Source organism: Alexandromys fortis, unplaced genomic scaffold, assembly GCF_014885135.2.
Source record: "Alexandromys fortis isolate MF-2015 unplaced genomic scaffold, M_Fortis_MF-2015_v1.1 scaffold_12, whole genome shotgun sequence".
Lineage (NCBI taxonomy): Eukaryota > Metazoa > Chordata > Mammalia > Rodentia > Cricetidae > Alexandromys > Alexandromys fortis.
This window is the reverse complement of record NW_026067937.1, coordinates 5906008-5919594: the sequence shown is the minus strand read 5'-3', so window position 1 is coordinate 5919594 and position 13587 is coordinate 5906008. Positions and strand designations below refer to the sequence as shown.

At 47.8% G+C, this 13587-nt stretch overlaps 1 protein-coding gene across 3 annotated transcripts in view; it reads left to right on the top strand.

Moving 5' to 3' along the window:
* The window catches only part of Abtb2 (ankyrin repeat and BTB domain containing 2), a 154459-nt gene that overhangs the window by 124191 nt on the left and 16681 nt on the right, over positions 1 to 13587 (top strand). The window lies entirely within an intron of this gene.

The window sequence follows — 13587 nt, the reverse complement described above, 5'->3', positions numbered from 1 at the left end:
CCGCGATGGTGGTGGTGTCTGGAGGCAGAGGGCTGGCCAGCTGGAGTGGCAGCCCAGACTGTAACTGTCCTGAGGAATGAGAAGGATAACTGTGTAGACATTCAGGGGAGCAAGAGAACAGGTCTCTCGCCAGCAAGTTATTAGAAGATGTCACCAAGCATTGAGAATGGAAGAAGACACAAAGCTAAAGGTCCAGAGGGGCCAGATTGACATTGGGTGACCAGTCCTGTGCACCAGAGCCCAGGACCCTGAAAAGGCAAGGCCAGGGAGAAAGGGGTGGCAATTATAATGAATCACTACCAGTCTGTTTGCTCAAGCCTTGAGCCCTGACTCAGATCCTTTCCTCCTTCCCCCAGCTCTACACTGCACCTCTCTGTAGAGGAGATACCCTCCAGGGAGATACCCTCCCAGTATGTCAGACCCAAAACTAAGAGTGTCTGAGCTAGGATGGAAGCAATGCCTGGTGTCATTCAGTCTTCACTCAGCTGGTATAGCCCTATCCAAAGAATAAGCTTAGGTTCAGGGATAAACTTTTTTGAGCTGAACCTTCAGCCATCAAACTGTGAGAGGAAGCTCATTGTTGTGGCAGTGTGTTAGGTCGGCCCTCTGGCTCAGAGCCTGCCTTGCTTCAGATCCCCTAACCAGATGGCCGCATGCCTGTCACTTCAGCTTTGTGCCTCCTTGCTGCTTAGCAACCTCGGGATGCTCAAGGATTAATATGTATAAAGCACCTAGACTAGTGTCCAGTACTCAGTGTGTCTGACGTCTTCATTATCACATTCAGGAGAGTCTCTGAAGAGTAGACCTAGACCTCAAAAGACAGCCACAGAAAAACAGAAAGGTGGCATGGCTTGGGCAACTAAAGTCACAGAACTTCTGGTATTTTCAGGTATATATATCAGGACAGAAGTGAATTCACACTTTACAAACACAAACTTAGATAGATCCACCACCACCCACCCCACCACCACCCAGTCTTTACCAACTGCTGATTAGCAAGTGCTCCAGTGTCAAGCTGTGGTCAGTAGTTTCCCATTGGCGAGCACATGCTCAGAGGTGTCTTGAGAGTCTGGCTCAGCCCTTCTTCCTCTGTTCCTGGTAAAATGGAACTCCAGGCCTACTTCTTTAGGTAGCTCCCCTTGTTCTGGGGTCATGACCTTTACACAAGTGAGCCCCACGGTGAGGACAGTCATCTATTTCCTTTGTTCTGTTCCAGATGCAGAAGGGCGATGATGTTCACAAAACCACTCTAAATAAATCGGAAGCACCCACCGATTGATGTTCAGAGTGTCGAGTCTAAGTGGCTCGTTAATCTTTTGCTCAGCTTGCTAAAGTGTTTTCTTACCAAATAATAGAGATGATGGCGATGGGAGCTTCGTGCTACTGACTTGTGATTCCCTTAAATACCACTTCAAGAAGATTTGCAACGTTAAGCTCTTTTCTCCCTGACTCTTCCCGCTTTTTGTGCATTAAATTTCCATCTGTTTACCCAAAATGGAAGTAAATGAAATAATAGCTATTGAGTGAATTAAGTATCGCTTCCACGTTCCCCCACTTGGCATTTCTAGTAACCTCCGAAAGGACTGGTGTCTAGTTTTCAGAGCACACAGAGCTGTCCCTCCCACCCAAGCCATTCCTTGTCACCTCTCCCCCTTCTTTTTCCATTTGAAATGACCTTGTTTAGGTGTTATTCTACTTATCCGGCCTTTTCTCACCCCTTGGAAATGTAAGCGCTAAGAGTCTTCCTTGTTTCTGTGGTGTCCTTAGCACACTGAACAGTCCTTGAAATACAGCAGGCAGTTAAATATTGTCTTCATTTAGCAAATAGTCAGTAGCACCTAATGGTTAGGGTCTGTGAAGTTAGGGCAAAGGGGTTCTCCTTTACCATTTACTAGTTATGTGACTGTAAGCAAGTGGTTTGATTTCTTACACCAAACCCTTACTTGAAATGGAAATGACTTAACCTACTTCTAAAAAGAATTTGTAGGGATCAAATAAGGTAATACATAAAGAGCTTGCCATACAATAAGCTCCCCAAATGTGGCAGTTGCTAATATCTGTACAAATGTCATCATTATAAACTTATAGAAGGATTAAAATAGCTAAATCATATTTAATTCAGATAAACCCAAAACATTGGTGAGCTTAAAAGTCATGTCTACTCAAGGTATGAATTTTCTCCCCTTTGTTTGTGTACCTCGCTCTTCAGTTCCTGTCTTCACTTTCTTGTAACTCAACACCAACAGTAGGAAAGAAACCTGGTGAGGGACAAAGAGGATGAGGTAGACCAGATGTCCCAAAGGACTTAGGTGAAAGTCCTTTGGAACTAAAGTGTTTGTTAATTGTTGAGACTTAGATGTATTACAAACTGCAACCCAAGGATTTAAAATCCTCCACAGCTTGGATTTTCTCTGACCACCCAAACTATGGGTTACTTTCCAACAGTCATGGTAGGTTATGCTCCTGGCCTCCTGCTTACTAAGGTTGGACTGCTGTGACCTGTGTGTGACCTACTGCCCCTGTGTATCTAGGAGTGATGGGAGCTGATTTGATTATTGTTTTTGTGAGAAGCAGGAATTCTGCATAGCAGAATGTGTTGCTCCAGCCTCTCCTTCTCTCTTCTTACCCACACTCCAGAAGAGTCAGCAGTCAGTTCTAATGGCAGCCCAGGTCGCATCATGTCTAGAGAACATTAAGGGATTTTATGTAGCATCTCAGCATCAAGACCAAGCGTGGCAATCTCTGAAGCAGTTTACATAACTAACAGTCTCTTGCCTGGAGCTCTTGGAAGAAGTTATTCTTGTTCCCATTTATAGATAAACAGACTGAGGTCCTGAAGAGTATCCAGACATGCCCAAGGTCTCAGCTAAGAAGAGGAAGAGTGGAGCTCAGGCCAGGAATTCTGATTATGATAAACCAATGGCTCCTCAGTATGTATGGTGGTGAATCCATTGCCCTCCCAGGACCAAGCTGGCAAGACTCCTGACTCTCTACCAGCTCCTCCCCCACCTACTGTGACATGGGTGGCTGACTCTCAACTGCTTCCCATCAGGCTTGAGTTTGCTAGCTCTGGGTGGCCAGCCTAAATGTGGGCATCTGCCAATATCCGAGGAGCGAGCCAGGGATTTGGGGCAGACAAAGAAAGTGGCAGTGCCAGATAATAGAGTATGGGGACAGGACAGGATCCTGGCCAGGCCTCTGACAAGTGCCCCTGCAGGCTGCCCGTTGCCTGTGACTTCCTGTCCCATTGTTTGAACCGCCAGTCTTCACAGAACTGAAGACTGGGAACTACCCAGCTCAGGGTTTCATTCATTTCCAGAGTTGTTTTTTTTTTTTTTTTTTTTAACATACGCAGCTACAATCCCTTTTGTCTGCAGGGTTCCTGAGAGTGCCTCCACGTGGGGAAGTCCCAGCTCTCAAGGGAACCAATTCTGCTTTCTTGAGGTGCTTCCGAGGCCAAGCTGGAGATGGTTCAGACCCTGGGGATGAGAGCAGGCTTGGAGTTTTGGCAGATCAGGAGCCAGAGCAGGCCGGTTTCTGGCTTGCCCTCACTCGCCTGCCAGGAATCTTCTTAGATTTATTCCTTCCCACACAACTGGGACCAGCAGCCTCTCAGCTGGCTGTGGCTTGCCCTGCCCCTTCCATTTCCCCTGTTTACTATATGTAGTTTTGGAATGGGGTTTTTAATCCTTCTTGAGCCTGGGGTGCACCCTTTTAGGCTCTGGTAAACAGCTTCCAGTTTGAGGTCAAGTCCAGAGCTTGGCAAGACTGTGAGTACAAAGCTGGGGTCTGGGCAGACTGGGGATGATAAGCCTTGACATCTTCAACTTCTCGGTGTGCCCATTGTGGCAGCTGGTCACCATGAGAGACCCCAGCACACTTACGTTTTCTGAGGGCCAGGCCAGTTATGGTTGCCTGCTAAGTGACTTGAATCTTGTGCTTTGGCTTCCACACTGTCAGGTATGAACTGATGACAAACAACCTTCGGTTGATGACAACCGAAGGGTCAGAAGTAATATGCAAATGGCCTCGGTTGGTGTGCAGTTCATAAGTCCATGCCAGAGTGTTCACCGGCTCCAGCAGGGCTGTAGGTGTATAAAGGAGCTAGGCGCTTGCCTTTTCTTCCTCATTCCCTGGCTGTGTTGGAACACATGCCATCAATGCCACCATCCACAAGACCCCATCCCTAGCCATAGCGCCAGTAGTTCCTTATCAGGAATTCCTCCATACACATGTTCATCTCTGTCTACCTCAAGTTCAACATGCCTTGTCTCCCAGAAGTTCCTACTTTTCTGCTCTAGACTGCAGGTGATGTGGTAAGCAGATGTGATCTGATTTCACTCAGCTACATTTGAAGAGAAGGACCCATTTCAAGGGTCTAGCCCAAAGACTCCACCATGCTCCCCTGCCCAGCAGGTAGATGTCTGTGGGATAAATGGCGTTGCCTTCAGGACAGCTGAGCCCCAAGATCCTGATGAGGCTCCTTGCTGGCAGAAGCCAGTGAGTGGTGGCAAGTGCCCACAAGAGGGAAGAGTGCCTGCTCCTGTCAGAAGACCCCCCCCACACACGTAGGGGCCTGGAGAAATGGCTCAGCGGTTAAGAGCACTGACTGCTCTTCCAGAGGACTCTGGTTCAATTCCCAGCACCCACATGGCAGCTCACAATTGTCTGAAAATCCAGTTCCAGGGATCTGACACCTTCACACCCATGCACATAAAATAAAAAGATTAAAAAAAAAAAAAAAGAAGACCCCGCCTATCTGGCTGTTAGGTGTGTTAGGTGTGTAGAACATGTGGTCTTTAGTCAGCTATGGCATGCAAGTGTGGAATGAGAAAGTGTCTCTGGCATGTTATCCGAGAGAGCCACACCACAGAGGAGGTGAAAGAGGCTTGCTGTCACGGCGCAACAACCCAGTGTGTGTGGGAGGCAGTGATACTCCAGCCTGCTGGACCAGTCGCCACTCTCAATGCAGCGATGCCGAGAAGTGCTGGTCTAAGAATGGGTCTCACAGCCTTGACTTGGAAGGTGTAAGGCCTTCCCTGCTGTGTGGAAAGAGTGTGGTGGTGGCCTGCGCAGGCTCCATGGACACCTAGACCTCCTCCCATCTACGATGTCACCAGGGATCAAGGCCAGCTGCCAAGCGCAGGTAGTTGTGTTCTTTCCATCATGACCCAAGGCTGCATGCATGTTAGCACTTCTCCTCTCTCTCTCAAAAGGGGTCCAGATTGGGAAACATATTATACAGATGCCTTTCATTGTGAAATAGGTCACATCTTGGTAGAGTCATCATTAGTTAAAAATATCCCTAGTCAAAAATGCATTGATGTAGGGACTGTTTTATTCTTGGTTTTGTTTTGTGTTCTTGAGATACAGTCTGGTCTTAAACTTACTCTGTAGCCCAGGCTGGCCATCAAAGCATGATTCTCTTACGTCTACCTTCCAAGTTCTGGAACTACAGATATGTGGTACCATGGCTAGAGCCCCCTAAAAGCTGATCTTAAATAAAATACTGAATAATAAACATTTGTTAGGACTGAGCTGAAAGCAGCAAGCATGCTGGTTGGATGGGTGTGTGGTTTCTTTATCCCAAAGTTTAAAGTGTCCTTAGTTAGCACATCCTAAATCAGCCAGACATGGTAGCACATACCACTACCTGGAGAAGTAGAGGCAGGAGTTGTGGTGATGGCCTGCTTGGGGGGGGGGGGCAGAAAGATGGCTTAGGAAGTAGAGGCCTTGTATTCAAGTGTGATGACCTGGGATCCACATGATAGAAAGAAAGAACTGACTCCTATAAGTGCTAGTATCCACATGCATGAGCGTGCACACACACACACACAGATACTTTTTTAAAAATTAAGGTAAAACAAAACCACTAAACAGTGCTAAAGGACAAATCTGTGCGGTAGTGGAATATGTTCTGGGTAGAACCTCGGATGGGTGTAAACTTCCTGGTTCATACCGCACTGGTTCGTACCCTGGTTCTGCCACTGCTCTGTGAATGACACAGGGCCTCAGTTTGCCCATGTGTAAAAGTGCACACACTAATAGTAATAGCACCCACTTCATTAGGTAGCTGTGAGGATTAATCCATAGATGGAGGGGACTTTTAAAAAATGGCAGTGACACCTGGCAGTGGTAGCGTATGCTTTTAATCCCAGCAATTGGGAGACAGAGGCAGGTGGATCTCAGTGAGTTTGAGTCCAGCCTGGTCTACAAAGAGAGCTCCAGAACAGCCAGGACTGTTACACAGAAAAACCCTGTCTCAAAATAATAATAATAATGCCGGTGGCTCACTGCCTGATCTGTAAACATTATTCTTTAGTGATCGTCTGCTCATCCGCATGTCCCCATTGTCACACTGACCACACGTTCCACTGCTGACAGACTCCACTGAGACGTCAAGAGCAACCACTAACAAGAAGCCAGCAGAGGATGTAGCTCATCATGACTAGGCTGTATTTGAATTGATAGCCATGTTCACATTCAGTCTGACAAGGCAGCCCACCCTAATCCCATCTATTCTGCAGACAGGCGCACACAAGTCACTTGAGCCCTGGGTTCAAGGCCAGCCTGGGCAACCATATAACAAGTGGGGGAAACAGGGCATGCACACCTGTAGTCCCAGAATGTGAGAGGCAGAGGCAGGAAGGAGAAAGTGCGAAGTAACCTGATCATCTGATCTATAACATGAACTCGGGGTCAGCTCTGGCTACCTAATGAGACCTCATCTGAAAACTAAACAACAAACAAAGCCCAGTACCCGAGAGGACTGGTGTGTAACTCAGTGGTGGAGCACGTGCTTACCATGTGCCAGGACCTGAGTTCAATCCCAAGCACCTAACAGACAACAAAAACCTAGAAATCATCACATGTGTAGCATATCTAGCAAGCTTCTTCCAGTGCCTCTAATTTGTACCAGATGAGTTTTAATAAGAAACTGTTTTGTCCCCACCCCTGGAAAGCCAAAGTCCCGCTTTCAAACAGAAGTCACCTGATTCCAGAGATTCCTCTAAGATCTGCCGAATGTTCTGAGACAGCCAGGCTCAGCCAGGGGGACACAGGCCCGGGGGTCTAGGGAGAGAAACGTGCTTAGCTCTCACTCTCGGCTGAGCCAAACCATCCTGGTTTACCAAGCAATTCTAGGAAAATAATTAGTCCAAGATGTGAGGCGAACTAGAATCGCTTCCTTTGTGCTGGGGTGGAATCTGACTTCAGTAGGACAATGTTAGCTTTATTCTACATGGGCGTTTGGCTTGGTTTGGGGCCACAGCAGCTCTGGAAGACTTAGGGAAACCAGAAAAAGGGCCTCGGGCTGGTGCTCCAGAGCCAACCCCAGTCCTTCCAGAGATGTCTCTGTCTGTGGAATCGTCACTTGGTGGAAAAATCTGGCAGTCTTTGCTGCATTTCTGCCCTGCTCCTTGCCTGCCCAGATGGCAAGATGGATAGCAGCTTCCCAGGGAGATCCGTGGACAAGGGAACCCACCCGTGCAGCCCCACAGCTCTCCTGTGCCTCCTACTGAAGGTGGGGCCAAGCTGGAGAAACTGAGGTCTGACACCAGAAACCACAGTAGCAGCCCCCTGCCTCAGCTCTCAGGCTCCTTGGCTCCTCCTCTCTTAAGCTCCAGGGTACTCTCAGGCTGGGTAAGGCATCACTTAAAGATGATGCAGAGATGTCCCTAGTAAGTAAGCCCAAAACTGCTGTCCCTGCCTCTGACCTCTGGGCCCATTGGCTGCCATGCCCCTACATACAGAAAAACCCTGGCCCAGCCTCCTCAAGGTGAAGCTGAAGCCTGGTCTCATAGCCTTGGCCAAAAGGCACATCCTGTCCATGTCTCCAGTTCTCCTCTTTCAGAGGCATGCATGCCTCAACAAACCAGGTTGGGGACAGAGTCACAAGACTTTTCTCCTGCCCAGGGTTTGGACTACATGGCCTATGGATATTGGCCAGTGCCCACTTGCCAACCTGTCTCATGTCCAAAGTCCCTTCCCACTTCAAGAAAGAACAGAGCCTGCTTTGAGCTAGAAATTGGAGGCGTTTCCTGTTTCATGTTAAGATGCCACCTACGGGACTGTCATTCTAAAAATCACACATGGTGGGGGGAGGGGAGGCTTTGTTTCTCTCCAGGCTGCAGGGATCTTTTAAAATCAAGGCCTTAAGAAGCTTATTGTAGGGGCTGGAGAGATGGCTCAGAGGTTAAGAGCATTGCCTGCTCTTCCAGAGGTCCTGAGTTCAATTCCCAGCAACCACATGGTGGCTCACAGCCATCTGTAATGGGGTCTGGTGCCCTCTTCTTGCCTGCAGGCATACACACAGACAGAATATTGTATACTTAATAAATAAATATTTTTTAAAAAAAGAAGCTTATTGTATGTATGTGTGTGTGTGAGAGAGACAGAGACAGAGACAGAAAGAGAAAAAGAATAAGACAACTTTTGCAGAGTCCTGCTGAAGGGCCTCATGAGAGCATTGGATGGGCACAGCCAGGCTCCCCAGTAGCATAGAAGTGAGAAGTGGGGTCATGAGAGACACGGAGTCTGTATCCCTATTTCTGATGTCAGCTGCGTGACCTCAGGGAGGGTTCTCGCCTTTCTCCTCTAGCAGTGAGAGGAATTGTCTAGGGTCACATAGGGAAAAAAAACCCTTTTCGCTGATGTGTTTTATGAACTCTCCCCAGATAGTAACTTGTTCTCTTTGTTTGTTTGTTTTGCTGTGCTGGGGGTTAAACTTAAGGCCTCAGCAAACTCAAGGCAAGCACTTCTCTTGAGCTCCACCCTCAGCCCGGTAGTTTTGTATTGTTTGCTTAGTGTTTTTATTGCATCCATGTATTTACTTGAGGGTAGGGGGTGCCACTTCATGTGTGTGAAGGTCAGAAGACAACTCCTGGTAGCAAATCCTCCTCTTCTCCAGTGTGTGTGGGAATTGAATCTAGATGTCAGGTTTGGTGGCAAGCACCTATACCTGCTGAGCCATCGCGCCAGTTCTGTTGGTTGGTTATGTTTGAGATAGGTCCCGTGTGGCTCACACTTATTCTGTAGCCAAAACTGGCCTTCTATGCCCACAGACAGCTGCTGTGAGAAGCCAGTGTTCGGTCACTGTTCATCCCAGCAGCAGCAGACTGTGTGCAGGGTGTGCTGGGGGCTGCAGACCCCTTAAAGTAATACCCCACTGCCACACGTCAGTGACCTGCCAGCCTCTAGGACTGTGCTTCTTGTAGCCACCTCTTCTCCTGTGCAATTTCTTCATTGCCAAGTCCAAGAGTTTGTGCCTCCAGAAAGTTTGTAGCTCCCTCTCAACATAGTGGTTGCATTTGTTTGCTCTGTTTTATGAGCTGGGCTGGAGTGGCTAGTGGGCCGTCTGCCTGCAGGCTTACGTGTTTATGCTTGCTGGCGGGGAGAAGGCAGCAAGTCAGCTGGCCTGGAAGAAGGCTGGGGCTGAGGCATTTAATAGAGCCAGATTCCTATGGCCTGTGTTTTTCTATTATGTTTTCTCTATCAACAGACACTAAAGCGGTAAGACTAGTTCGTGTTTATGGAGAACATACCATGTTCCCAGTGTTCTTCTGCTAAGCACTTTGTGTACATACTTACGGCTGTCTTGGGAAGCACTCCTATAATGTAGACCCATTTTGCTCAGATGGGAATTGTGAGTAGAAGAGGTGAAGCTACCATCCAGGGTCAGAGTTTTGATTGGTGAAGACACCTGCTTCTAGCCGGCCAGTCTCCCTCTAGAACCACGGATTCTGTCTGGGCTGTAGGGAGGTACTGCCATGAAGAGTCTGCAGTTCAGGGAGAAGCCTTCTCACCATGGAAGAAAATGTATAAACATTAGGCTAACCCCTTCTTTAATAAAGAGCCAGGCCCATAGAGGACAGTGCCCTGCCTGAGGGTCCACTAGAACGTTCTTCTGGTGAGGATGCTGCCCTTAAAGATAACGAAGCGTGTGTGCAAGCCCTGTGCTATTTCAGGGTTCACAGGACTGTGCGCCACCAGGACAGGGGTCCAGCCTGTGCCTGCTGCTGCCCGCCGGCCCTGGGCATTGTTGCCCTCAGACACTATACTAGCTGCCTTTTCTGTTACTGAATAAAATGTTCTGACCAAAGGAACTTAGAGGAGGAAAGCGTTTGTGTCATCTTAGAGGCCACAGCTTGTCATTGAGAGTAGTCAGGACAGAACCCAGGAACTATAAAAGAATGTGGCTTACACCTCCTCCTCTGCGGGCTTTCTTGGTAGGTTGTCCAGACTTACCTGCCTAGGAATGGTGTTGTCCACAGTGACCTTGGTTCCCCCACATCAATCAGTGACCAAGACATTCTCTCACAGCCATGGCCACAGTCCAGTCTGATCTGGGAAATTCCTCAGTTGAGATTCTTTCTTCCCAACTGACTCTAGGTTATGTCAAGTTGACAATAAAACCTAAGCTGGCACAATGCCAGCTGAGGTGGCACGTACTTTTAAGCCAGCACTCAAGAAGCAGAGGGAGACGGGTTTCCGTGAATTTAATGCCACCCTGGTCTATACAGCAAGTTCTGACTAGCCAGGCTTTCAGGGATTTATTTGGGGGGTGGGGGCGGGGAGATACCTGGTGTGATCTTCTGAGGTAGAAGTCCTCAAATCGTGCCCAGGGATGGAACCCCTGGAGCCCCAAAGACACTTGCTAGGTGTCAAATCTGTTTTCAAAAGAATGTGATGTTTGCTTTTAAATTTCATTTTTTGCTGTGTCCAAGGCAGTTTCTAGAGGCTTTCTGACATGATATTCTCCTGCGGTGGCTTGTGGAATGCCTGTGTGTGTTTGTGTTTCAGCATTTTCTCTGCTTTAGTTTTTGTTGGTGGCGCAGAATAAAACCAATACAAGCCTTTTGAGGGTTCAGTAACTTTTTGGAACATAGAAAGAGACTTGAGAGCAAAAATATCCAAGAATGGCTATTCTAAGGTATCGGATCCAGTGTTATCTCAGCAGGCGGGCAGGCTGCATGGAGGGCTTTCCTCAGCCTGTGGGGCTCCTACCCAGCCCTGCAGCCAACTGTATTTCTGCACAAGGGGCTGCCAGCCAACCTCAGCTGTGGGAAGAGACACTGGGAAAGACACACAATCAGTTACCCTTGGCCCCACTCCTCCATGCTGAAGCTCCTACACAGCTGTGGAGACTGGAGATGGGAGTTTTTGTAGGGATTTTCCAGAATATCCCATAATGCAGCCTGCTTTTCTCCTCGTGCCCAGTGGGTAGGACGAATTAGTAGAAAGAAAATAGCGTCCTGGAAATCCCAGCCCAGGAAAAGGATGTAACCAAGAAAACCCATGAATTGCTTATTTTACCTGCCCACGGACCACAGGTAGGGGTGAGGGTTGGGTAAACCATCCTTGGTCTGAAGAGGTTGGTTGTTGGCAAGGTCAGCTCTGCTTGGAGACAAGGCACTCACCACCCTAGAGGCAGAGGGATAATTTAGATATCTAGAGTATTTAATCAGTGTTCAATTCAGGAAACAGAAATCACTTTAGGTATTTTAAATAGGATGGGGATTAATACAGGGAATTAGATGCTAACCAAACCACAGAAAGGACTTAGGGAGCAGAGTCTAGACCAGGCTTGCAGACAACGTGGAGCTCACCCGTTAGGACTATGTCCACAGCCTCAGGTGCTGGGTTTGAGCATGTATGAGTTAGGACTGAGCCTGGGATCATGAGTCTTTTGTTTTCACTACTGTTGTCTCTGCCTCTAGCACACAAGAGAAATAGGGCCCGGACATAAGAATGTTCTATAGGAAGAGAGAATAAATACGACTTTGTGCTTATTATCACCTGATCTGTCGGCAAAAACAGTAGAGACACAAAGGTGGCCTCTGCCTCCTGTCACTTCCTGGATCTTATAAAACAAGAGCTTACTTATAAAACTGGGTTTGCATCTAGAACCTTAGTTGCAAAGGAGTCTGGGAAATGTAGTTTCCAACATTCTGGTATCTAATCAGGGTGATGCAATTGGAGGTTGAATGAGCTTTCCTCAGTATACAATTTCCGAGGCTATCCCTACTGCATTCTCTATCTAGTGAGCTCGGCGGGGCACAAGAGGGTGTGGGGGGAGGATGAGTGAGGATACCACTTGATTAAGCCTTGTGGTTCCCCATGGAGCATGCCTTAGAGGAACTGGGAAATGCCCACATAGAGGTTTAATAGCATAACTAATCTTGGTTATGCCTGCATTTAGGAGAAATGCAAGTTAGAGGCCAGCCTGGGCTACACAATGAGACCCTATTACACACACACAAGGAGGTTTAATGACTATACTCTGGCTCTTTGCTGTGCTTTTAGCTACAATAGAAAGGAATGAGCCATCCGTCTCTAGTGCTAGTAGTTTAAGTAGGTGTCCCCCTGTGCTGGCCTCCAGCTCTGTAATGCAAGAATCGGAGAATCACAGAAATTTGAGATTTCAAATGGAAGTTTATAATCTTGCAGTGATAATTCATGAATGATGGTTTTTCCTTCCTAGATTACACAAGTTCCCCCAAATGGTGTTCCCCACCTCCTAAATTAATCAATTCCATACACTTGAAAATGGAACTTTTTTTTTTTTTTAAGTTTTTCGAGACAGGGTTTCTCTGTAGCTTTGGAGCCTGTCCTGGCACTAGCTCTTGTAGACCAGGCTGGCCTCGAACTCACAGAGATCCGCCTGCCTCTGCCTCCCGAGTGCTGGGATTAAAGGCGTGCGCCACCACCACCCGGCTATGTCGTTGTTTTTAAGAAAAGGATTCCTATAGCTAGCTTCAGACTCACTTTATAGCCAAGGGTGGCTTTGAACTCCTGATCTTCCTGCCTCCATCTCCCAAGTGCTGGGTTTATAGGTGTATGCCACCACACATGGCTCCAAATGTCGTTATTTCTGAGCAGAGACCTGACTTGGTCCAAGTAAAAATCTGCCTATGTTATGCTAAGTTTCAGGTGCTAATCCATAGTTTTAGTCCATCAAGAAACATTTATTGAAAAGCTGTTGGGTCAGGTCCCTGGCTGGGTAAATACAGATATGATAAAAGCATTGTTCCTGGCCTTAGGCCAGTCCACATGAAGGTACACACGCCATCCTGGAGGAGAGTTCTAGGGGTCCTGGAGAGGTTGAGTGGAGAAAGGCAGTATTGGCTCTGTGCCTTGAAGGATAAAGAGAGGCTAGCCAAGCAGAAGTGAGAGCCCATGAGGGGCCGAGAATGAGCAGGTGTCTCAGTCAAGGTTCTGTTCCTGTGAAGAGTCACCATGACCACGGCAACTCTTATAAAGAAAACATTCGATTGGGGTGGCTCACATACAGTTTCAGAGGTTCAGTTTATTATCATCATGATGGGGAGCATGGCAACGTGCAGGCAGTCATGGGGCTGGAGGAATAGCTGAGAGTCCTACAAGAAGTTGACTGAGACACTGGGGGGTACCCTGAGCACAGGAAACCTCAAAGCCCACCCCCACAGTGACACACTTCCTCTAACAAGACCATACCCACTCCAACAAAGCCACACCTCCTAATAGTGCCATTCCCTAGGAGATTATGGGAGTCAACTACATTCACACTTCCACAGCAGGTGACTCTCGAACTCTGCTGGGCAACTGTGG